We start from the raw sequence: 25,525 nt of genomic DNA, 5'->3' as shown, positions 1-25,525 counted from the left end.
GGCATAGTTTAATGTTAGTCAGGGCCATTCTTTTGTAGGGAATTCTGAAAGTCAGATTGCGTTGCGCTAACAAAATATTGTGTGTCAGGTTAAGCACAGTCTCGTGTAGAATTGTTCAAAGGGGACGTTTCATTGTTTCGGTATGATAACAGTAAGTCAGTACTACATTCCTTCGTGTACCTATCACCAAAGATATGCTTTCCCATGAAACTCTCCTTTGCCATTAATGTCCAATAAATTATAAATATGTCTGTGGGCCTTACAATGTCTAAGCTTCTCAGTTCTCACGACTTGATATTAATAATGGGTTCGAATCCTTTCAATGTCCGTTCAGCACAAGTTTAGTCTTTAAACGGGCACAATTTTTCACTTCTCGTTTATTAGCGGAATCACCTTGACAACGAGCTGCAAAGATACTAGTGTGGTAAGATCCAAACTATTTTCACATACAGCGAATAAAGTCCTAATTCAACATAAAAGTTTCCGTATTGTCAATAAATCTATTCACAACAGTAAGTATATGATCGCAGTGTGTCGTTTAGCACATACAATCAGCGTTCACTTGAATATCAATGTTCGTACACCCAATCACCTCAAACTCCGTTCTGAATTTATCCCAAACTGATCTACTCTCCACCACTCCAATGTGTAATCCAGTTCTAAGAATGCAATTTAATTAGGCTTCTAATCCCAAAATTCCGACTACCACGGAAGAACTGCGAACACAATGGCCACCGCAGAAAAAAAAAAAAAAAACCCTCAAGAGACTTAACAACGCTGCGCATGGGTTTATATATTACATTCAAAACAAAACGCACCTCTTTTACGTTCCCTGGATTCCCTTTGTACTACTTTGCGTTACTCTATTTTGAATATTTACTCTTTGTAAAATTGTAACCAACTATTACTTCGAAATACTACTACCGTTTTCTGACTCTGTCATTTCGTATTACAGAATTTAATCTAATACTCGTTTCTGTATAACCACTCTCTAAAGAGCGGTTACAAGTCCCACGGATTAAGATCAGATGATCTGGATGTCCAGGTTGTAGGGAAACAACGGCTGATAATTCTAGCTTTTCTGAAATGCCTCTGCAGCAGCCGCTTCGCTAGCTGTGCAATGTACAGAGGAGCGCTATCCTCTATAAAAATCATACTAGCAACACATCCACACTATTGTAGGATTGGGATGATGTTGGTGTGTAAAAGTGTTTCATGGCCTTCACAAGTGACGGTACAGGTAACAGAAGCTGCAGGACTCATCTCCTCGAAGAAGCACAGCCCTAGATAAACAATGCCATTTATTCGCAGCACACACTCACCTTTGCTGATTGAAGTGGTAGCGATTGATGTGCGTTTGGATTATCCGTTGCCCATATTCTGAAATCCTGTGTATTGATGCGTATTTGAAGATACACTCCTGGAAATGGAAAAAAGAACACATTGACACCGGTGTGTCAGACCCACCATACGTGCTCCGGACACTGAGAGAGGGCTGTACAAGCAATGATCACACGCACGGCACAGCGGACACACCAGGAACCGCGGTGTTGGCCATCGAATGGCGCTAGCTGCGCAGCATTTGTGCACCGCCGCCGTCAGTGTCAGCCAGTTTGCCGTGGCATACGGAGCTCCATCGCAGTCTTTAACACTGGTAGCATGCCGCGACAGCGTGGACGTGAACCGTATGTGCAGTTGACGGACTTTGAGCGAGGGCGTATAGTGGGCATGCGGGAGGCCGGGTGGACGTACCGCCGAATTGCTCAACACGTGGGGCGTGAGGTCTCCACAGTACATCGATGTTGTCGCCAGTGGTCGGCGGAAGGTGCACGTGCCCGTCGACCTGGGACCGGACTGCAGCGACGCACGGATGCACGCCAATACCGTAGGATCCTACGCAGTGCCGTAGGGGACCGCACCGCCACTTCCCAGCAAATTAGGGACACTGTTGCTCCTGGGGTATCGGCGAGGACCATTCGCAACCGTCTCCATGAAGCTGGGCTACGGTCCCGCACACCGTTAGGCCGTCTTCCGCTCACGCCCCAACATCGTGCAGCCCGCCTCCAGTGGTGTCGCGACAGGCGTGAATGGAGGGACGAATGGAGACGTGTCGTCTTCAGCGATGAGAGTCGCTTCTGCCTTGGTGCCAATGATGGTCGTATGCGTGTTTGGCGCCGTGCAGGTGAGCGCCACAATCAGGACTGCATACGACCGAGGCACATAGGGCCAACACCCGGCATCATGGTGTGGGGAGCGATCTCCTACACTGGCCGTACACCACAGGTGATCGTCGAGGGGACACTGAATAGTGCACGGTACATCCAAACCGTCATCGAACCCATCGTTCTACCATTCCTAGACCGGCAAGGGAACTTGCTGTTCCAACAGGACAATGCACGTCCGCATGTATCCCGTGCCACCCAACGTGCTCTAGAAGGTGTAAGTCAACTACCCTGGCCAGCAAGATCTCCGGATCTGTCCCCCATTGAGCATGTTTGGGACTGGATGAAGCGTCGTCTCACGCGGTCTGCACGTCCAGCACGAACGCTGGTCCAACTGAGGCGCCAGGTGGAAATGGCATGGCAAGCCGTTCCACAGGACTACATCCAGCATCTCTACGATCGTCTCCATGGGAGAATAGCAGCCTGCATTGCTGCGAAAGGTGGATATACACTGTACTAGTGCCGACATTGTGCATGCTCTGTTGCCTGTGTCTATGTGCCTGTGGTTCTGTCAGTGTGATCATGTGATGTATCTGACCCCAGGAATGTGTCAATAAAGTTTCCCCTTCCTGGGACAATGAATTCTCGGTGTTCTTATTTCAATTTCCAGGAGTGTAGAAATTGGCTTCGCCTGTCCGCAGAATGTTCCATAGCCATCCATTGTCCACTTCTACGCAAGCAAGAAATTACAGAGAAGACGTTTATCTCGCTGGGAGGTCAGCAGCAAGCAACTCCTGAACATGGGTGATTTTTATAGGTAGCTGTGGTGTCACCGCCAGACACCACACTTGCTAGGTGGTAGCCTTTAAATCGGCCGCGGTCCGTTAGTATATGTCGGACTCGCGTGTTGCCACTATCAGTGATTGCAGACCGAGCGCCGCCACATCCAGGTCTAGAGAGACTTCCTAGCACTCGCCCCAGTTGTACAGCCGACTTTGCTAGCGATGGTTCACTGACAAATTACGCTCTCATTTGCCGAGACGATAGTTAGCATAGCCTTCAGCTACGTCATTTGCTACGACCTAGCAAGGCGCCATTATCAATTGCTATTTATCTTGTGATGCATGTACCGTCAGACCGATGTTCACCAATTATGGATTAAAGTTAAGTATTCCAACAGCTACGTACTTTATTTGCTAGACTCAAATCCTTTAACTGTTTCAGACCTCACGCCAGCCTGCGTGAGCTTAAACGCGTGCCTTTCGGCTTCACCTCGTAGTGGCTTGGCTGTTTTGCCAAGTCACAACAGTAGCAATGTAGGATGTTTCGTAGGATTTTATGGAGCGTGCTCGTAGCCATGTCCAACGTTCGATCAATTCTCTGCGCACTGCTTGTTTGCACATAAAATGGATCAGGAGGGGCTATAAACGTATTCAGGGTTGAGAACTGCCTTTCAGCACAGATAGACATTGCAGAATTCACTTCGGCCCTTCTCTGGACACTGGGCCCATCTGTTGTAACACTCCATTGTATGATTGGAAAGATACCCGGCCGCTGTGGCTGAGCGGTTCTAGGCGCTTCAGTCCGGATTCGCGCAGCTGCTACGGTCGCTGGATCGAATCCTGCCTCGGGCATGGATGTGCGTGATGTCTTTAGGTTAGTTAGGTTTAAGTAGTTCTAAGTTCTAGGGGACTGATGACCTCAGTAGTTAAGTCCCATAGTGCTCAGAGCGATTTGAACCATTTGAAAGGTAACGTGGGTAGCGAGGTGCAGACACCTGAACATGAGAAGTGTGGGATCCGCTGTTACTCTGAGGTTTTGGCGTAAAACAATGTTAGTTTAAACATTTTTGTTACAGGAGCTGTTTAATAAATTTTAAAGTGTTGTATGTTTCATATGTTAGTTTAATAGGGACTGAACTGTAATGCAGCAGTTAGAATGAATGGGTGGTGGTTTACAATAACTGCGAATGCACTATATGGTAGGATGTATCCTTGGGAAAGATATTTTACCTTAATTAACAATCTGTGCCATAACGAGCATGCCAACCCAATGCTATAAAAATGAAAATTTGCTTTTACGCCATGATAAGCCCAAACAGAATTATATCTGCATATATTTCAAAGCCTTGGTAGGATTGATGTTACATTACAATTTTTGCCAAAACTATCAAACTCCATTAAATTGATGAACCCACCTATCTAAATTAATGCACAGCTAGAAGCAAAAGTATGAGTATTGCTAAAGAAAACGTCACTGTTTGCCCTAGCAAACTACTAAAATTCTACATTAAATTTTTGTTCTGGAGGACTGCCTAAATGAGTAGTTGGTAATCCTACTGAATGCATGTTGAGCGGGAGCTAACAGAACAACAGAGAGAGCGCCAGTGTTTGCCTATTATTGGGTAGCAGTCCTTTTCAAAAGCTGCCTTTGCGAGGGCAGGAGAGAAAGCCAGGCGGAACTCACTTGGGTGTCAGCCAAGGTCAGCCAGACAGGCACTGTCTATCGAGTAATGGAAGACTGTTTGTAATGTGGTATGTCATCCGGCACCAGGGAGACACGTCACGAGCTAACAGTGACATAGCATGTAGTGTCGTAACGCACTGCACCCTGCAGGAAACCAGTAGCCTGGGACCGGTTGGGGAAAGGGCGGTTCAGTGATACGATTGGTAGCGTAGAGTGAGAAGCGACATCCAGCCCTTTTGTGGTGGGGAGTGCGGCACCTAAAGCTGTCAGGTGGCGCCAAGCTAATTGAACAGAAGGAGCAGCTGTTGTTGTTGTTGTGGTCTTCAGTCCAGAGACTGGTTTGATGCAGCTCTCCATGCTACTCTATCCTGTGCAAGCTTCTTCATCTCCCAGTACTTACTGCAGCCTAAATCCTTCTGAATCTGTTTAGTGTATTCATCTCTTGGTCTCCCTCTACGATTTTTACCCTCCACGCTGCCCTCCAATACTAAATTGGTGATCCCTTGAAGCCTCAGAACATGTCCTACCAAGCGATTCCTTCTCCTAGTCAAGTTATGCCACAAATTGCTCTTCTCCCCAATTCTATTCGATACCTCCTCATTAGTCATGTGATCTACCCATCCAATCTTCTGCATTCTTCTGTAGCACCACATTTCGAAAGCTTCTATTCTCTTCTTGTCTAAACCATTTATCGTCCATGTTTCACTTCCACACATATGTACACTCCATACAAATACTTTCAGAAACGGCTTCCTGACACTTAAATCCATACTCGATGTTAACAAATTTCTCTTCTTCACAAACGCTTTCCTTGTCATTGCCAGTCTACATTTTATATCCTGTCTACTTCGACCATCATCAGTTATTTTGCTCCCCAAATAGCAAAACTCATTTACTACTTTAATTGTCTCATTTCCTAATCTAATTCCCTCAACATCAACCGAATTAATTCGACAACATTCCATTATCCTCGTTTTGCTTTTGTTGATGTTTATTTTATATCCTCCTTTCAAGACACTGTCCATTCCATTCAACTGCTCTTCCAGGTCCTTTGCTGTCTCTGACAGAATTACAATGTCATCGGGAAACCTCAAAGTTTTTATTTCATCTCCATGGATTTTAATTCCTACTCCATATTTTTCTTTTGTTTCCTTTACTATTTGCTCAATATACAGATTGAATAACATCGGGGATAGGCTACAACCCTGTCTCACTCCCTTCCCAACCACTGCTTCTCTTTCAGGGCCGTCGACTCTTAAAATTGCCATCTGGTTTCTGTACAAATTGTAAATAGCCTTTCGCTCCCTGTATTTTACCCGTGCCACCTTCAGAATTTGAAAGAGAGTATTCCAGTCAACATTGTCAAAAGCTTTCTTCAAGTCTACAAATGCTAGAAACGTAGGTTTGCCTTTCCTTAATCTATTTTCTAAGATAAGTCGTAGGGTAAGTATTGCCTCACGTGTGCCAACATTTCTACGGAATCCAAATTGATCTTCCACTGGCTAATATAAATAAATTCAGGAGTGACAGGATAGAACTCGCTTCTGCATACGTGGCAAAGGCCTTATTGGCTACCGAGCGAGGTGGCGCAGTGGTTAGACACTGGACTCGCATTCGGGAGGACGACGGTTCAATCCCGCGTCCGGCCATCCTGATTTAGGTTTTCCGTGATTTCCCTAAATCACTCCAGGCAAATGCCGGGATGGTTCCTCTGAAAGGGCACGGCCGACTTCCTTCCCAATCTTTCCCTAATCCGATGAGACCGATGACCACGCTGTCTGGTCTCCTTCCCCAAAAAACTACCAACAACAACAACTTTATTGGCTGAAATCCGAAAAATGACAGGTAATGGGTGTCAGAGGTAGCTTGTATCTGATCTCTAGAATTAAAACGCGACACTATTAAGTATATCAAAACTGAACGCGGAGAGACTGCTGCCTTATTGTATCTGATTGATTGGCAGACAGAAGAATCGCTGACAACTAACAGTCAGAATCATCCACAATTCACTTCCTACTGGGAGCACTCTGTAGAACGACTTCCGTCCGAGACTCGGCAGGGGACACAACGGCCGAGAGAGGTCCTTTGATTCAGGGGTCTGAGGGAGAGCAGCCTTTGATGCAGATCAGATGAGTTAGAATTTTGTAACCAGCACGACAGCCTCATGCGGACACCAGTAGGGCCAAGTACGGCGAATAACAGACGCGTTGGAAAACCTAATTAACATTGCAATCACTGTGCGGTTTCGGTGAACTTAATTGCTGTGCTAAATGTGTGCTATTTCTAACGTGTTCACTCCAGATTCATCATTAGACCCTTGCCATGATTTTCGTATTTCCATTCAGTTTCAGTAAGTGTTCGTATTTCATGAACATAGCTGTCCTTATGCTTTGTGCACTTTGTGTTTAATTTGAAGTCTACAGGGAATTGTAATAATTAGGCGGAGCGGTTCTAGGCGCTACAGTTTGGAACTGCGTGACCGCTACGGTCGCAGGTTCGAATCCTGCCTCGGTCATGGATGTGTGTGATGACCTTAGGTTAGTTAGGTTTAAGTAGTTCTAAGTTCTAGGGGACTGATGACCTCAGGTCCCATAGTGCTCCGAGCCATTTGAATCATTTTGTAATAATCATGGCTTTGTAATATGTGAGTTTGATGAATTTCCTGTCTTTATCATTTTTGTGAGTTACAGCACTCGTGTAGCAAGTATGTTAGGCCCACCCCTGTTTAATTATATCAGTTCATTCATTTAGTTATCCGTAGCGTGACTTCTGCTAATAGATACACGTGATCCTGTTGGGAGAGACCCCCTCTATCGGTAACGTCAACCAGTGCAGGTCTTTCTGACATCTACAGGGATATGTTTATGGGTAAGCTGTAGCCTCACAAGCTCTTTTGGAAACGAAATTAGGAAAAGTGCCTCGTTTTGATAACGTGAACAGCTGATATGCCCGAAACCACTTCACGGAGATTTGGATATGCCGTCGACTTGTTTTAAATATGTAGCGTCCGCTGAGGGTATCTTGACGATGGTAATAAAAGTTATTGGAAAATATTTTTGCCTTTGACATTCCACCTCAAAAAAAAGTTAGCCAACAGAGAAACTAATTTGTACTTTGAGAACAAACTACTGTCTCATAACTGACAACCAAAATATGTAGGTGTTACCCTAGATAGAAGGCAGAACTTCAAGAATTAGCTGTCAAACACAGCTATCATACCTATAACTCGAAATATCGTCTCCCGGTAACTTGTCGCCACTGCTTGGTGCTCTTCAGGATCCGGTGGCAAAATACAGTGGACAGTTTCAGCTCAAATAGTTCTCACACTAGTCGCAGCTGTGTCCAAGTAATTCAAACAATGGGCCTTACAACAGGCACAATAAACACGACCCCATCATGTTGCTATCCATACTAAACAATATAGCTCCTCCCCATATGTGACGAGAATCAAAAAGATCGAGAAATACCTTCTTCTACAAAGCCATCAAAATATTCCAGACAGTTTTATATGAAAATGGACTGAGACTGACGGACAGATGGATAAACCAAACACGTATTCCCTGCCTTTCATAATACGACTTGCCCTACCAGCGTATCAAGCTTCGCAAAATCTGGTCCATCCTACACAGAATTATAACAATCTGCGGCAGATTTTCTGACTCGTTGTACAGGTGGGAGAAGGAGGCTTTATCGATTTAGATAAATTAAAAATTTTTTTAGTATATTTTAGCTGCAAGAAACACCCGCGAGAAGTATTGAAATTTAATTGTGCCACAGCCACAGACTCTGATCATCAGAAACTTTACTCCATCATAAATGGTTCCTTTGCAAAAATAGACATAGTGTCTGATGGGATAGCAGAAATCAGTGATTGTATAATGTTAATTTATAATCCGTCTTGATTGCAAATTTTTTATTCATATGACCGGTTTCGGTTCATTCAGAACCATCTTCAGATGTGATATTTCAGTTACAAGAGTAACCCGTCCAAATACAGCATCTTTCACATGCTGTGTCACCTGATTGAACCGAAACCGGTCATACGAATAAAAAATGTGCAATCAAGACGGATTATAAATTAACATTACACAAATGCTTCCTTTGACAACCAAATACTTTCGACATATCTTCCCTTTACTTGCCGCAGCGTGAGTGATCTCTCAAGAATGAACTACGGCCTTTTTAATTTAAGACGTGAAAGTGCCGATTCATTGGTATAAAAGCCCTGCTGGTTAAAACGACTAGTCTGAATAATACACACGTATCACTGATCCGTTGAGTGCATATACAGTGCGCTGTCCAGATTGGCTGTGATGAACTTCTTCTGTGATAACCGGTCTGAGGGGGACGGTCTGTGATATTGACTGGGACTCGATGTGCTGCTAACGCGTGTTTGTGTCGACGATCTCGTGTCCTTGGTAGCTTTCCTGCCTGTCCACGTGTACTGTCGACCACGTAACATGGAGACGGCTGTTGCCTGTGCCTAATGAGATTCGGACGGACGGAAATGTATGGCAGGAAGCAGCGAAATGATGAAAACATCCGGCAGAATAATACGATCAAAGATTCATGGTCACATGTCATACTGGTGATCTGTATCTGGCATATCTGAATGGGCTCCAGAGCAGCATATGTACGGACACGCGTAAAGCATTAAATGCGAGTTTGTTTTGTTGTTTTCTTCCAAATGGCTTTAACTGAACGTGACTGCAGCGTATATTATTGACAAGAGGTGACTGTAAGCGAACAGTCGCTATTTACTTATGCAATTTACTCTTTATTTTTACGATGTTTGGATGTTTTCACGTTGACCTTCGGAAGGTCAATTTCATTTTTTTAACAATGTACGGTGGTTATGTTGTTTCTCTGACATCCTTGCATCACGCTGCTTTTAGGTTTTAAGAATACGTTGCCGGGCTTGCCGGTCTAACGGTAAAGTTCATACCTGGAAACCCGGAGTTCGCGGCATCGATTTCTGTCGGGTGAATCAATATATCAGTCTACATTTAACCTGTTGTTGTGGTCTTCAGTCCTGAGACTGGTTTGATGCAGCTCTCCATGCTACCCTATCCTGTGCAAGCTTCTTCATCTCCCAGTACCTACTGCAACCTACATCCTTCTGAATCTGCTTAGTGTATTGATCTCTTGGTCTCCCTCTACGATTTTTACCCTCCACGCTGCCCCCCAATGCTAAATTTGTGATCCCTTGATGCCTCAAAACATGTCCTACCAATCGATCCCTTCTTCTAGTCAAGTTGTGCCACAAATTTCTCTTCTCCCCAATCCTATTCAATACCTCCTCATTAGTTACGTGATCTACCCACCTTATCTTCAGCATACATTTAACCTAGCCTTGACATATCAATGATATGTAAGTTCACCAGGGAAGGGACGTGTTTCGGATTCCACGTTAAACTGTTGGTCTTCTTTCGGCGACAGGATAGTTAAGGCAGGTCAGGGACAGACGAGACGTCGAAATGGCAGTCAATTGAAAGAAGTTGAAATGAAATGGTTGAAATGGCTTTGAGCACTATGGAACTTAACTGCGGTGGTCATCAGTCCGCTAGAACTTAGAACTACTTAAACCTAACTAACCTAAGGACAGCACACACATCCATGCCCGAGGCAGGATACGAACCTGCGACCGTAGGGGTAGCGCGGTTCCAGACTGTAGCGCCTAGAACCGCTCGGCCACTCCGGCCGGCTGAAAGAAGTTCACCATGCCTTTGTGCCACACGGAATTGTTTGCGTTAGAAAAAGTAAGGTTTAAACAAATCGTCGACGACGACGCGCACCTCCTATGCAGTTGAAGTTCTCTTCGAAAGTTCTTTCCTACTCAATAGAAAACTTTTAAAAGTTCTTACAAAAAAAAGTTGGCGCCGTAATTCGGCATCTATAAAAGTTAAAAATTATATGCGCACGTTACAAAATTCATGCTATCCGTTATAGCTCAGCGAAATTCCCATGTGGATGTAAATTCTCATTCAGGATATATTCCGCTTGGTCTGTGTCGGCTACCTCACTCTGTACAGAACTTCAGAAACAAATGTTAATAAATATGATGGCTTTGGTTTCTTTTTTTCTTTTCAGTTATGAGTTGCGTGTGACGCCGTGAGAATTTGCCCGTTGCACAGTTATCACGAATTCTGCATTACTTGTCGATTATCGGTTATGGTGAGAGCAGAAATTCTCCATCGGCTAGTGGCTCGAAAGAGTCTCGGCGGATTGCAAAAACGATAAGGTACAATGATAAGTATTTATCTTAGATCTGCAGAGCCACTGTAACCAGAAGTGGAGAACGTCCACAGTTCGGCACATCATTACACATTTAAACTACTGAAAATACGGTGGAAACTACAGAGGTGTCTACAATCACAACATCTCGATTTCACGAATAACTCGAAATAATTATTTTTTCCGACGCTTCTTAACTACAGTCCACATAGAAAGGCTTAGCCAGGGCACAAACATGCCATAAATACCGGCAGTGTGAATGCAATGAACTTGAATGTCATAGAAATATTTATCTGATATTCAGTGATTAAAATGTGTCAATAAGATTCATCAAATCTTTGCCCAAGGACACTGTTTGCAATAATTTCAGCGCTCTTGAGATATTTACTTTAAGAACTGGTAGAGGAGCATCGGAACAGTTGCTTTGTTGTTCAAGTGAACGAGGCAAAAAGAAGCAATGTTAGGATTTTACGTCACGAGATGACGACAAGATTGGAAGACGTTTCTCAGTTAAGAGTGAGGTGTGTCCAAAGCAAACATTCCAGAGTTTAGGGAACTCCTGGAAACATAACTCTGGACGCCTACTCCATCTGAATGCCAGTTCAATTTCTTTCGACTCCACCACGTCGCTCGACAAGTCGACAAAGCGAGAGCTATTCATGAAGATGCTCATTTGATAGTATATGTTGTGCCGGACGGAAATACGCTGGCCAGTACAACGATGGGTTCTTTGGTTTGTACTATAATCCGTAAAATATTAGTTCATTTGTTACAAAACAGATAGAATTACTTCACTCAGTACAATCCATTTCCACAGGAATGTCAAGGGTTAAACTGTCTCTGAAAATAAACGTATTACTTGACACAAACAATTGCAAGTCTCTCTTGACTTCAAGTACAACTGACATAGCTTCACTACTAATTCTGATTACGACATGGCTTACACAAAGTGGTGGTAAGTTCCTATGAGACCGAACTGCTGAGGTGATCGATCCCTAGGCTTAATCTAACTTAAACTAACTTACGCTAAGAACAACACACACACACACACACCCATGCCCGAGGGAGGACTCGAACCCCTGATTGGGGGGAGCCACGCAAACCGTGGCAAGGCGCCTCATACCGCTCGGCTACTCCGCGCGGCATGGCTTACACAGCTGTTCAACCAGAAGACAACACTGTCGTCTTACTCGATGATCGCGCAGTGGGACAGAGCGGCCCTGTACTCAACGGTAAGTACACTGCTGGCCACCGTAAATGCAACACCCTGAAGAAAGCATCCGAATCAAGGGAAATTTACACCATGGGTTTGCAGCGATGAGATATCCAACTGATTAGAATTTCAGCGCAGACGCACATCACGCGCGCCTGTGGCGCCACCTCATAGCGCCATTTGAGGCTTGGCGATTTCGACGAGTGTACGTTCGGCACGTGTGTTTACCTTGTGGTTGTTTCACAAGATGATCAGTTATGCCTCGTAGACAACAGCGAACATCGTTTGTCAAATATCCGAGTTCGACAGAGGAAGGATAGTGGCTTACCGATATTGTGGATTATCATACAGAGAAATCGCTAGTCGTGTTGGACGAAACCAAACAACTGTAATGCGGATATGTGACCGTTGGATGCAGGAGGGTACGACGGACCGACGTGGTCGATCGCATTCACCTCGGTGCACCACTGCACGTGCTGATAGGCAAATTGTGCGCATGGCAGTGACGGATCGCTCAGTGACATTCCGAACCATAGCACAGCACATTGCGTCTGTAACGCATCATCCAGTGTCTGCGCGTACCATTCGACGCCGTTTACAGCAGAGTGGTCTATCTGCAAGACGTCCATTGCTTCGTCTTCCATTGACGCAGAACCACAGACGTCTCCGTCGCCAATGGTGTGATGACAGACGGATGTGGACGGCAGAATGGAATGACGTTGTCTTTACTGACGAGGCACGCTTCTGTCTGCAGCACCACGATGGTCGGATTCGAGTGTGGAGACACCGTGGAGAGAGGATGCTGGACAGCTGTATTATGCACCGCCACACTGGTCTTGCACCGGGTATTATGGTATGGGGCGGTATTGGATATTACTCTCGCACGCCGCTAGTACGCATTGCCGGTACTTTAAATAGCCGGCGCTACATATCCGAGGTGCTGGAGCCAGTTGTCCTTCCTTACCTTCTGGGCTCGGCCACAGCCATATTTCAACAGGATAATGCGCGACCACACGTGGCACGCATTGTCCAAAGGTTCTTCGTCAATAACCAGATTGAAGTGATTCCCTGGCCGGCTCGCTCTCCGGATCTTTCGCCGATAGAAAACATGTGGTCCATGGTTGCTCAACGAGTGACCCAGGTTACATCCCCAGCTGTCACACCAGATGATCTTTGGCAACGTGTGGAGGCTGCTTGGGCTGCTGTACCCCAGGAACACATCTAACGTCTCTTTGACTCAATGCCGAGACGTGTGGCAGCGGTGATCTCCAACAATGGCGGCTACTCTGGCTACTGATTCTGGCAGGAACCACATGTCACAGACGTCTGTAAACGTAATCATTTGATACTTGGTCAACATGTTATCTACAAAATAAATTTTGTTGTGCTACCTCTTGTCTTTCTTGGTCTTGCATTTACGGTGGCCAGCAGTGTAGAAGAGCCGTTGCGGTGGCGTAGCGAAACATTTGTAGGTGTAGCTAAGCCGGTATCGCTCATTCGTCGATGCGGTTTTCTTATGGTTGCGTTGTGAGGTACTAACCTTGCTTTGGCACCTCGCTCTGCGGACGACAGCACAGTACACATGGATGAACTAAAATAAGTCGATGCAGACATCATACAAGTCCCCTAAAATACGGAACGGTTGTCTGTAGTTGCAGAATGGACGCCTGATAACGTCCCAAATGTGTTACATATGGTTCAGATCAGGCAAATCTGGTGACCAAAATATCCACATGAGTTTACTACAATGTGTCTAAAACTACTGTTGCACGATTCTGGCCTTGTGACACGGTTATCTTGCTGGAAGATGTAATCAGGAGGAGTCAAGCACAGCCGACCGGAGTGGCCGAGAGGTTCTAGGCGCTACAGTCTGGAACCGCGCGACCGCTGCGGTCGCAGGTTCGCATCCAGCCTCGGGCATGGGTGTGTGTGATGTCCTTAGGTTAGTTAGGTTTAAGTAGTTCTAAGTTCTAGGGGACCGATGACCACAGCAGTTAAGTCCCATAGTGCTCAGAGCCATTTGAACCATTTGAAGTCAAGCACAAAGGGATGCTGTTGGTCCACAATAGTGTTCGTCTCGTCAACAGCTCTCAGGATGCCTTAGATTACTGCCATAAGTTATATACAAGCCAGGGCGAATGTCTGTCATAGCGTAATTCTGACCCCACCGTCTTGCTTTCATCTCCAGTACACGTTTCACCGTAGCCGTTATCTGCATGGCGACGTTTCTGAACATACGGACACGTTTACATTGATCGACGGTCGAATCTCTATGGTTCCATGCCCATTGAAATCGTGATTAGCGACTTCGTTGAACCAGTAATGGAATGTGTGTGTGTGTGTGTGTGTGTGTGTGTGTGTGTGTGTGTGTGTGTGTGTGTGTGAAATCTTATGATCTTATGGGACTTAACTGATAAGGTCATCAGTCCCTAAGCTTACACACTACTTCACCTAAATTATTCTAAGGTTAAACACACACACCCATGCCCGAGGAAGGATTCGAACCTCCGCTGGAACCAGCCGCACAGCCCATGACTGCAGCGCCTTCGACAGTAATGGAATACGTGGAGTCTTCGGCTGCAGAGCCCCATATTCCACAATGTGTGCTGAACACTGTGCTGCGAAGCACCTGTGCCCACACCAGCATTATACTCTGACGTCAGGTCAGCCACAGATCGGTACCTATCCGAGCAAACCCCCAACGTCCACGTTCTATGATGATGCGGGCACGTCCAAGAAATTGTCGCATGCTAGGGGTCTCACAGTCCCTAAACCGCTTACCAAAAATTCTCACGACAGTGGCACGCGAACAAGCGGCAACTTCACCGTTTCCCCAATGCTCGTTCCCACAAATTGGGTCACAATACTCTGTTCTTTGTCAAAGTCGCTTATGTCAGTGGATTTCTTCACTTGCTGCCCATAGATAATTCCATAGTCAATAAAAGCGTTTCGTACTACGAGTCGGTGTGTGCAATGCAAAGAAGTTTGAACGGGGTAGGAAAGCTAGAAAATCTGACAAGGGAAATTCAAAGGATCAGTCTAGATGTAATGGGATAAGCGAAGTGAAACGGGAAGAAGATCAGAATTTTTGATCAGACAAATGTAGGGTAACATCGACAGCGACAGTAGTAGGACTCGTTATGAATACGAAAGTCGGGCAGAGAGTCAGTTACCGCGAATAGTTCACCGACAGGCTTGTTCTCATCAAAATCGACAGCAAATTAGTATCGTCACGATCAGAAGCTGGAGATACAGAGCAAGTGTATAAGGATGTTGAACGAGAACGTCGTCACGCAGGAGAAACGACAGTCTAATAATTATGGTGCATTGGAACGAGCTCTGCTCTCCACAAATACGAATGTTGAAAACATCTCAAGACACCGAACTCGTTGTGAAAGTCTGTAAGTCCCTAGACTAATCGTCCGAAAAACTTCACAGACTTTAATTGTGACTGACACGCCGCTCATAAGCGCACGGCTTGACTGACTGGTTTTTGCAGCCCAATCAGCAATAATCTAATATTTAAGAAACTATCAGCCTCGATTGTGGTAATGAAACCAACCTTTACCTAGGTTTCAGCTCAATTATTTGTGCTGAAACCTAAGTAAAGGTTGGATCCATTACCACAATCGAGCCTGATAGTTTCTTAAATACACTCCTGGAAATGGAAAAAAGAACACATTGACACCGGGGTGTCAGACCCACCATACTTTCTCCGGACACTGCGAGAGGGCTGTACAAGCAATGATCACACGCACGGCACAGCGGACACACCAGGAACCGCGGTGTTGGCCGTCGAATGGCGCTAGCTGCGCAGCATTTGTGCACCGCCGCCGTCAGTGTCAGCCAGTTTGCCGTGGCATACGGAGCTCCATCGCAGTCTTTAACACTGGTAGCATGCCGCGACAGCGTGGACGTGAACCGTATGTGCAGTTGACGGACTTTGAGCGAGGGCGTATAGTGGGCATGCGGGAGGCCGGGTGGACGTACCGCCGAATTGCTCAACACGTGGGACGTGAGGTCTCCACAGTACATCGATGTTGTCGCCAGTGGTCGGCGGAAGGTGCACGTGCCCGTCGACCTGGGACCGGACCGCAGCGACGCACGGATGCACGCCAAGACCGTAGGATCCTACGCAGTGCCGTAGGGGACCGCACCGCCACTTCCCAGAAAATTAGGGACACTGTTGCTCCTGGGGTATCGGCGAGAACCATTCGCTACCGTCTCCATGAAGCTGGGCTACGGTCCCGCACACCGTTAGGCCGTCTTCCGCTCACGCCCCAACATCGTGCAGCCCGCCTCCAGTGGTGTCGCGACAGGCGTGAATGGAGGGACGAATGGAGACGTGTCGTCTTCAGCGATGAGAGTCGCTTCTGCCTTGGTGCCAATGATGGTCGTATGCGTGTTTGGCGCCGTGCAGGTGAGCGCCACAATCAGGACTGCATACGACCGAGGCACACAGGGCCAACACCCGGCATCATGGTGTGGGGAGCGATCTCCTACACTGGCCGTACACCACTGGTGATCGTCGAGGGGACACTGAATAGTGCACGGTACATCCAAACCGTCATCGAACCCATCGTTCTACCATTCCTAGACCGGCAAGGGAACTTGCTGTTCCAACAGGACAATGCACGTCCGCATGTATCCCGTGCCACCCAACGTGCTCTAGAAGGTGTAAGTCAACTACCCTGGCCAGCAAGATCTCCGGATCTGTCCCCCATTGAGCATGTTTGGGACTGGATGAAGCGTCGTCTCACGCGGTCTGCACGTCCAGCACGAACGCTGGTCCAACTGAGGCGGCAGGTGGAAATGGCATGGCAAGCCGTTCCATAGGACTACATCCAGCATCTCTACGATCGTCTCCATGGGAGAATAGCAGCCTGCATTGCTGCGAAAGGTAGATATACACTGTACTAGTGCCGACATTGTGCATGCTCTGTTGCCTGTGTCTATGTGCCTGTGGTTCTGTCAGTGTGATCATGTGATGTATCTGACCCCAGGAATGTGTCAATAAAGTTTCCCCTTCCTGGGACAATGAATTCACGGTGTTCTTATTTCAATTTCCAGGAGTGTATTTGACTGACTGATCTTCTAAATGCAACTTTCACAGGACAGCATGGCAGTTGCCCCTCAACTGTCTGTCGTTGCAAAACCCAAAACATTACAAAGGCTCTGAATATTACGGTTTTGCGTGCTGATTATTTTGAGATGTACCAAATGCCAATTTGACTGTCTTTTTGTCAGTAAATCTAACATAACATCTCTGTTTGGGTGAGGGTGAACTTTATAACTAGTTAAAATTACATTAACGTTTCCTTTGTTATGTGTATTACACTTGAATTGGGACGACAATTTCATCAGATTTTACTTACAACGTTAGTGATATTAGTGTGGTGTCACCGCCAGACACCACACTTGCTAGGTGGTAGATTAAATCGGCCGCGGTCCATTTAGTACATGTCGGACCCGCGTGTCGCCACTGTGTGATCGCAGACCTAGCGCCACCACAAGGCAGGTCTCGTGATACGAACAAGCTCTCGCCCCAGTTGTACGGACGACCTAGCTAGCGACTAGAAGTATGAAGCCTTTCTCTCTCATTAGCCAAGAGACAGAATAGCCTTCAGCTAAGTTAATGGCTACGAACTAGCAAGGCGCCATTAGCCTTACAGTGATTGTAATTAAAGTCTCCTGTGTATAGTCAAGAGCGATGTACCACAATGATTGATTAAAGATAAGTATTAATCCAGCTACGTACTTTTCTTCATAGCATTAATTACGTAGCCTGTTCCAGTACTTCACGCCCGTCTGCGTTAGTCTAGCGTGCATTTTCAGCCATCTCTATCTACAAGGTGTTGGCCCAGCAGCCGACACATCACATGGCGACGAGTCTACAAAGGATCTTGTGTTTTACTTTGCTCTAATTTATTTGTGTCATGGCTTCGCCACATTCTCCAGATGTACTGTCCGAATTTTATCGCTTGCAGAATCAGCAGACGCAGGCGTTATTGGATGCCCTTGGACAGCTCGTCCAGGGTCAACGTGCCATTCAAACCGATGCGGTCGCCGCCGCTTCACCGGTACCGCAGCCACAACCTGCCGTTGCACCACCATTTCGAAGTTTTGATGAAACCCACGAGACTTGGCGGGAATGGTCCCGCCAGTTTGCCTGCCACCTCGCCGCCTACAGAATTCAAGGTAATGAGCGGCAGCCGTTTCTGCTTTCTTGTGTCGGTGTGTCCACCTACCGTGTGATAGTGAAATTGTTTCCCCGACGCGACGTAGCAACTCTGTCCTACGAGGAAATTTTGTCTGCTTTAGATGCCTATTTCAAAGAAACAGTTAATGTGGTTGCAAAACGGTATATGTTTTTTCGTACAAAATGTACGGCCGGTCAAACTAATAGGGAGTGGGTAGTAACATTGCAAGGACTTAATAGGGACTGTGCCTTTGACTGTGACTGTGGTCTTTCTTATTAAGATACAATGGTACGTGATGCAATTACACAAAACGTTTCTGATGTTCGCATACGGGAGCAAATTTTGAAACTTGTTAATCTCTCCCTTCAACAAGTGATAGACATATTGGATAGACAGGACACACTTGACTGTGCTCAGGAATCTTTTGAAACTTCGCCAGCAGTGTGTAACATTAACCGGCCCGCCGGGCGAGCTGCGCGGCCCGGTCAACTGCCCTCGCGCAAACAAACGCAGCTGCCGCCGCGCGCTAAGCCACGTGTGCCGCGCCAGCCCACAAATGCAGAGAAATCATGCCCGCGGTGTGCTACTAGACATTCGCGTGAACATTGCCCGTCACGCCAAGCTATTTGCTTTTTCTGCAATAGGAAAGGACATGTTCAAAGTGTTTGCCAGAAAAAGCTCCGATCAGACAATCACAATCATTCCAGGCCCTTTGCTTCGCGCCGGAATCGAACCAAGGACACTCAGGATCGTGGACCTTCGCCCATGGACATTCATGTAGTTAATTCCGATTCGTCCGGTGACACTTTCTCTAACAGTGACTGTGTTCGTCCCACAAACTCTGTGCGTCGACGTCGCCGGAAATCACGTCAATTAGCAAGTGATTCTGTACCAGTGTCTGTTCCAATTGCACAAAACAGTCGCTCTTGTCGTCAGCAGGACAATAAACTTTTTGTGGACTTAGACTTTGAAGGCAAAGTGATACCATTCCAGCTCGATACCGGAGCTGCAGTTTCATTGCTCAATCACGACACGTACAAACAACTGGGCACACCTCCGTTGCGTGCCGCCAATGTTAAGCTAACCACATATTCCGGACAGACAATTCCTGTGTTAGGACAGTGCAGCCTTCTTGCAACGTACAAGGGACAAACGAAACTTGTGTCATTTTACGTTCTTCGTTCTTCTTCTGCAGTGAACTTGTTTGGTTTAGATTTATTTCAGTTGTTTAACATGTCTATTTTAAATCAGGTCCTATCAGTGAATCAGACTGTGCCTTCAGACAGTGTTTCTCGCTTATGTGACGAATTTGCAGACATTTTTGCACCGGGCTTAGGTTGCGCTAAAAACTATGCAGCACATTTGGAACTGAAGGTCAACGCGCAACCGAAATTTTTCAGAGCGCGCAATGTTCCCCACGCATTGCGTGATGAGGTCGCAAGAACATTAAACGATCTAGAATCACAGGGTGTAATTGAACGTGTGCAAGCTTCTCTCTGGGCCTCACCCTTAGTAATTTTGCCAAAACCTTCCGGAAAATTGAGACTTTGCGTGGACTTCAAGGCCACAGTGAATCCACAACTAGTGACTGCTACTTTTCCTTTGCCCCGCCCGGAAGATCTTTTTGCTAAGCTGTGCCCAGGAAAATATTTTTCGAAGTTGGATCTAGCCGATGCGTACTTGCAAATACCTGTGGACGACGAATCCCAGCGCGTGTTGGTGGTTAACACGCATCTCGGATTGTACAGGTTCAAAAGACTGCCGTTCGGGTGTGCATCCGCCCCTGCATTGTTTCAGCAATATTTACAAACTATTTGTGCGTCGGTCCCTACTGCAGCAAACTATCTGGACTATATAGTGGTCTCCGGACAGACAGAAGAAGATCATCTTGCGAACCTACGAACGTTATTTCAGGTCTTGCGACAAAATGGTCTTCGCTTGAGGAAGGACAAATGTGTGTTTTTTGCTCGTGACTTACCATACCTGGGCCATGTCATCAATGCACAAGGCATACATCCGAGTCCAGAGCACCTCCGTGCCATACAAGATTTACCTTCCCCTCGCAATGTGAAACAGCTACAGAGTGTGTTGGGTAAAATTAACTATTATCACAAATATATGCGCAATGCCTCTTCCATTTCAGCTCCGCTTCATCGCTTACGCCGTAAAGGTGTTCCGTTCGTCTGGACGACAGAATGCGAACGCGCCTTTCGCCAGTTGAAATCGGCGTTGCTTTCTAATACTTGCCTCACGCCTTTTGATCCCCAGAAACCCCTTTTGTTGATGGTAGATGCATCGGATTTCGGGATCGGTGCTGTCCTTGCGCACAAAGTTGGCTCGCATGATCGCCCTATTGCCTTTGCGTCCAAATTTCTCTCGTCTGCGCAAAGAAATTATTCCCAGATAGAGAAAGAAGCGTTGGCTCTCGTGTTTGGTGTTACTAAGTTCCATGATTTCTTGTATGGTCGTCACTTCACCATCATCACAGACCACAAACCTTTGACATCGCTTTTTTATCCGAACAAGCCTGTGCCTCCGCGTACAGCGCAGAAATTCATTCGCTGGTCTATTTTCCTCTCGCAGTACCGCTACGATATCTTGTATCGGTCCACTGCTAAGCACGGAAACGCCGATGCGTTGTCCCGTTTGCCTGTTGCTGAGGATAAAGCATTCGATTCTTCCGAACTTGTTTGCCTGTTCATTGATTCGGAAACCGATGAAGTGGTCGAATCGTTTCCGAGTGATTTTCGTCGTGTAGCTACAGCCACAGCTGCTGACCCTGTCCTTGCTACTGTTTTACGTTTTGTTGCTACGCAATGGCCTTTGTCAAAGTCTCGGATCGAGGATCCGTTGGTTCGCAGATTTTTTGCTCACAAGGAGAGACTTTTTGTTCGACGTGGTGTTTTGTTGTTGCGTTCTGATAATGATCAGTCCCGAGTCGTGGTCCCACGTTCGTTACAGTCCTCTGTCTTACGGCTTCTTCACCAAGGACATTGGGGTATAGTACGAACGAAACAACTTGCTCGTCAGCACTGTACTTGGTTCGGAATCGATGCTGCGATTACGAATATGTGTTCTTCTTGCATGGCGTGTGCCGAACAACAATCCGCACCGCCGCGGAAAGTCTTTGCATGGCCAAAAGCTACTTCCCCTTGGCAACGCTTGCACATTGATTTTGCTGGTCCATTCTGGAATGCTCGATGGTTGGTTCTGGTCGACGCCTTCAGTAATTTTCCTTTTGTTGTCCGGATGTCTTCCAAGCGTTGTCTGCTATCTTTTGCATTGAAGGTCTTCCGCAGACTATTGTTTCCGACAATGGCCCACAGTTCATGTCCGCAGAATTTCAGTCATTCTGCCAGGCCAATGGTATTCAACATCTGACATCCGCGCCGTTTTCGCCTCAGTCAAACGGTGCCGCTGAACGATTGGTCCGGACTTTCAAGTCACAGATGTTGAAATTGAAAGAGTCGCATTCTCGGGAGGACGCATTGTTGCTCTTTTTGTCTTCGTATCGCTCTCAGCCCCGAGATGGTCGCTCGCCGGCTGAGTTGCTCCATGGTCGTCCTCATCGCACTTTGATGTCTTTGCTGCATCCGCCGCATCAGGTTCCTGTGCAGCGGCAGACTCCTGCCTTTGCTCCAGGCGACGTTGTATTTTATCGCACCTATCGAGGTTCACGGCGTTGGCTCGCAGGGCGCATTCTTCGCTGCCTCGGCCGCGCGATGTATTTGGTTTTGGGGGCCTCTGGTGAGGTGCGTCGGCATCTCAATCAGCTGCGCCTCTGTCGTCGCACGGGTTCTGCCGCTCCCCGTCTGCTTTCAGCGACGGTGCCGTCCGGTCAGCGCCCTGGGGACCCATCTACTGGCTCGCCTCGTCCCCAGGTGTTACCGACGATGCCTTCCATTTTGCCCCATGGCGACGCGCCGCCACAGCCGCCGCAGCAGCCGCCGCCGCCGCCGCAGCCGCCGGTACTCCGGCCGGCGCCGCCCGCATTCGACGCTTCGCTGCAGCCGCCCAGCGCCTCCCAGGGTCACGCGCCGCCGATCGCTTCCCGTGACCAGCTGTCCTCCGCCATGGAACTCCCGCCCGCTCCGGACCACATGACGTCATCGCGCGTCGGCTATCCCGACGCAATGGAGGTCGACCCTTCGGCCCCTCCTGTTTCTTTACGGGCGCATACACCGCATGTTGACGTGCACCCTGGACTAGGTTTTCAGGCGTTTCCTAGCTCCCCTCGGACCGAATGGCCGGGTGCGGGTGGCACAGCCTCGCCTGTTGTTAGGCTCCCCACCTCATCGCATACGTCAACATGGGGTCCTCCCCACGGCGGGCGGAAGCCTTATCTCACGACCGTTCGCCGATTTGCGGGGGAGGAATGTGGTGTCACCGCCAGACACCACACTTGCTAGGTGGTAGATTAAATCGGCCGCGGTCCATTTAGTACATGTCGGACCCGCGTGTCGCCACTGTGTGATCGCAGACCTAGCGCCACCAAAAGGCCGGTCTCGTGATACGAACAAGCTCTCGCCCCAGTTGTACGGACGACCTAACTAGCGACTAGAAGTACGAAGCCTTTCTCTCTCATTAGCCGAGAGACAGAATAGCCTTCAGCTAAGTTAATGGCCACGAACTAGCAAGGCGCCATTAGCCTTACAGTCATTGTAATTAAAGTCTCCTGTGTATAGTCAAGAGCGATGTACCACAATGATTGATTAAAGATAAGTATTAATCCAGCTACGTACTTTTCTTCATAGCATTAATTACGTAGCCTGTTCCAGTACTTCACGCCCGTCTGCGTTAGTCTAGCGTGCATTTTCAGCCATCTCGATCTACAAGGTGTTGGCCCAGCAGCCGACACATCAATTAGTTTCTTGCATGGACGTTTGGTTTTGTGTTGTTAACTGCATCTTATTCAGAGAAATAGAAAAAATTAATATTACTTAGTATTATCTATTTTAAACCCAAGGAGAATTAAACGACTGCAGATAGCTAGTGTAGTCTGTTGTCTCTTACTGCCTCTTCACTTACTGGTATGCGAGTTACACTAACGGAAGAAAAATTTCCAACACCAAGAACGCCGTACCGATCACGAGCGTTACTTACCTTTGAGACTGGATGTAGTGAGTTGATGTTAGTCAAGAATGCCTTTAAGACGACGAAGACGCCATTACACCAACTCACTGAGTTTGAAGGAGGTCGTGTAATACGGCTACGACACGTTGGATGTTCCTTCCGAAATATTGCAGAAAGGCTTGGAAGAAATGTAGCCCCTGCACGTGATTGCGGGCAGCGGGAGTCATGAGAAAGTATGGTCGCTCTGGATAGCCACGTGGCACTACCAAGAGGGAAGACTGTGGTTTTCGGCGTATGTCTGTGGCTCATCGACCTGTAACGTGCATTCCACTGACCACTGGCCACTGACGTTTGTCACGGTATCAAGCGAGAGCTCATTGGAGGGCGGAGTGAACGTCTCTTGTGTTTTCTGATGAAACTCAGCTCTGCCTCGGTGCCAGTGATGACTATGTGTTGGTTAGAAGGAGGCTAGGTGAGCGTCTCCAACCAACCCGTCTGCAGCCCAGGCACACTGGACACGCACATGGAATTACGGTCTGGGGTGCAATTTCGTATGACAGCAGGTGTCCTGTCATGGTTATCCCACTGCACCCTGACTGCAAATCTGTACTTCAGTCTGGTGATTCGACCTATTGTGCTGCTATCCATGCACAGAATTCCAGGGAGTGCCTTCCAACAGGATAACGCTCGCCAACAGTCGCTGTTGTAAGCCAACATGCTCTACATTGTGTCGGCGTATTGCCTTGGCCTGCTCGACCACCAGATCTGCCTTGAATCGAACGGCAGCTGCAGCATTAGCCGTCCGTGTATTGACCGACCCAGTGCAACAAGCATGGCACTCCATCCCACAAACTGACATCTGGCACATGTACAACACAAGGCATGAATGTTTATATGCTTGCATCCAACATTTTGGTGATCATACTGGTTATAAATGTGGCAACATTTCACATTTTCTATGGCTTTTCTCGCACTTACATCAGTGTGTGATCTTGCAAAGTCAATCAAGTATGTTACCTTTACAAATGTACATCAGCAATTTCATGGCTTTGTATTAATCATCTCTTGGTGGCGCTATTTTTTCCGTCACTGAGTTTTGTACTAAAACGCGTTTCTTTTTCAACTTTGTCGGCCGGTGTGGCCGTGCGGTTCTAGGCGCTTCAGTCTGGAACCTCGTGGCCGCTACGGTCGCAGGTTCGAATCCTGCCTCGGGAATGGATGTGTGTGATGTCCTTAGGTTAGGTAGGTTCAAGTAGTTCTAAGTTCTGGGGGACTGATGACCATAGATGTTGAGTCCCATAGTGCTCAGAGCCATTTGAGCCATTTTTCAACTTTGATATCAACACTCCAGCTCATCAACTGTGCCGCTTCAATAGAAATTTGGAAACTGTTTCCATTGTAGTTCTGTTAAAGTACTATCAATTAACACTTTGTTCGTTGATATCGCTTCAAATATTTAGAGTTTATTAAATCAAGTAGTATTACAATTACAGAATGCTTGGTCGTCTCGTTACTCCTTTTCAAGCTGTGCCATTACCTAGTTTGCATATTCATTAGTATTGATTTCAGTTGTGCGTGAAATAATTTTCAGCCTCCGAGTTTTCGCCATGGCGGCACCCTCACACTACGTACGGACCCCTACTGAGGAAAACCACTCGCTGTAACCCTGCAGACTGCCTGGTGTCCGTCTGATAGCCAGCTCACTTTGTTGTCCGTATATTTCTCCAGTATCTGGTACTCTGGTGTCGTATACTTGTCAAACTGACAGTTTCATCCAGCAACGCTTCGCGAGCTACGCTCGCCTGTGGCGGTTCTCACGTCACGGCGACTGTCAAATCAGCACTCGTCTTGTCACGCCTGTCTGTCACCTCACACCTGGGAGACTTGTCTTCGTAACTGAGGATAGCTCGTTAGTCTGCTCTTGGTTTCAGTCTGCCTGTGTGGCCGAGATCTTGAGCACACAGATACTAAAAGTAGTAGACGGGTTTTTCTATTTGGACAATGAAATAATTGATGATGGTGGAGGTAGGGAGGATATAAGATACAGAAGAAAAAGTTTCTGAAAAAGAGAAATATATTAGCATCGAATATAAATTTGCGTATTAGGAAGTCTTTTCTGAGGATATTTCTCTGAGCACGAGCCTTGCATGGAAGTGAAATGCAGACGAGAAACAGTT

The sequence above is a fragment of the Schistocerca piceifrons genome, chromosome 1 (genome assembly GCF_021461385.2).
Source record: "Schistocerca piceifrons isolate TAMUIC-IGC-003096 chromosome 1, iqSchPice1.1, whole genome shotgun sequence".
Lineage (NCBI taxonomy): Eukaryota > Metazoa > Arthropoda > Insecta > Orthoptera > Acrididae > Schistocerca > Schistocerca piceifrons.
The sequence above is the reverse complement of the archived record's forward strand: the minus strand, read 5'-3'. Positions refer to the sequence as shown.